Here is a 1,833-nt window from a genome sequence, read left to right on the forward strand (position 1 = left end):
AGGAAACGTTATCGCCTATGCATCATGACAACTTAAGGTGCATGAGAATAATTACACTACCCATGATCTTGAATTGGGAGCTATAGTTTTTGCACTAAAAATCTGGAGACATTACTTATACGGTACTAAGTGTACTATTTTTACCGACCACAAGAGTCTCCAGCACATCTTCAACCAAAAAGATCTTAATATGAGACAACGAAGATGGTTTGAATTGTTGAATGATTACGAATGTGAGATTCGTTATCATCCCGGAAAGGCAAATGTGGTAGAAGATGCCTTGAGCCGGAAAGAATATATTAAACCCCGACGGGTACGAGCATTAACTATAACTATCCATTCTAACTTTACCGCACAAATTAGAGAAGCTCAACTTGAGGCTCTAAAAGAAGAAAACATCAAGAACGAAGGTTTGCGAGGAATGGAAAAGCAACTTATACAAAAATATGACAGAACGCGACAGTTCGGTGGAATCCGGGACTTGGTCTTAGAAGAAGCCCACAAGTCCAGATATTCCGTGCATCCAGGCTCTGACAAAATGTACTTAGATTTAAAAGTACATTATTGGTGCCAAATATGAAGGCAAAAATTGCTACTTATGTGAGCAAATGTTTGACTTGTTCTAGAGTAAAGGCAGAACATCAAAAGCCTTCAGGTTTACTTCAACAACTGGAAATACCTGAATGGAAATGGGAGCAGATATCAATGGACTTCATCGCTAAGTTACCTAAAACTCCTAGGGGTTAGACACTATTTGGGTAATAGTCGATAGGTTGACTAAGCCCGCCCATTTCTTACCAATTAAGGAGAACGACAAGATGGAGAAGATGACTAGAGTTTATCTTAAGGAGATTGTCAGATTGCATGGAGTTCCAAATTCTATTATTTCTGACTGAGATAGTAGATTCACTTCACGGTTTTGGAAATCTCTACAAAAATACTTAGGAACACGTCTAGATATGAGTACAGCTTACCATCCACAAACTGATGGTCAGAGTGAGAGAGCCATTTAGAGTTTAGAAGATATGCTTCGAGCATTTGTTATTCGCTTTGGAAATGCATGGGATACTCATTTACCGTTAATTGAGTTTTCCTACAACAATAGTCATCACACCAGCATCAAGGCTGCACCGTTTGAAGCTCTTTATGAACGAAAATGTCGTTCCCCAGTATGTTAGGCAGAAGTTGGAGATACGCAGATGGACAAAGAACGTACAGGCAATACCTTACGTACTGGACCAGAAATAATCCACGAAACAACTGAAAAGATCGTGCAAATTAAGGATCGATTAATGGCTGCACGTGATCATCAAAAGAGCTATGCTGACGTAAGACGTAAACCTTTAGAATTCCAAGTTGGAGATAAAGTAATGTTGAAGATCTCTCCTTGGAAAGGCGTAATTCGATTCGGGAAACGAGGAAAACTAAACCCACGGTATATAGGACCTTTTGAAATTCTAGGAAGAATTGGTTTTGTCGCAGACCAACTCAAGTTGCCTCAAGTGTTAAGTAATGTGCACGATGTTTTTTCACGTGTCAAATCTCAAAAGATGTCTATTCGATGACACTATTGTTGTACCTCTTGACGAGATACAAGTCAATACCAAACTCAACTTTGTAGAAGAACCTATCGAAATCATGGATCGAGCAGCCAAACGATTAAAACAAAGTCGTATTCCCAAAGTGAAAGTTTGATGGAACTCTTTACGAGGACCTGAATTTACTTGGGAATGTGAATATTATATGAAAAAAAAATACCCCCAACTATTTAACAAAACCCCATCCACAAGATAAACTTCGGGACGAAATTATTCTAACGGGGGGAGAATGTAA

This window comes from Lactuca virosa, chromosome 5 (assembly GCF_052849685.1).
Source record: "Lactuca virosa cultivar CGN04683 chromosome 5, Lactuca_virosa_CGN04683_v6, whole genome shotgun sequence".
NCBI lineage: Eukaryota > Viridiplantae > Streptophyta > Magnoliopsida > Asterales > Asteraceae > Lactuca > Lactuca virosa.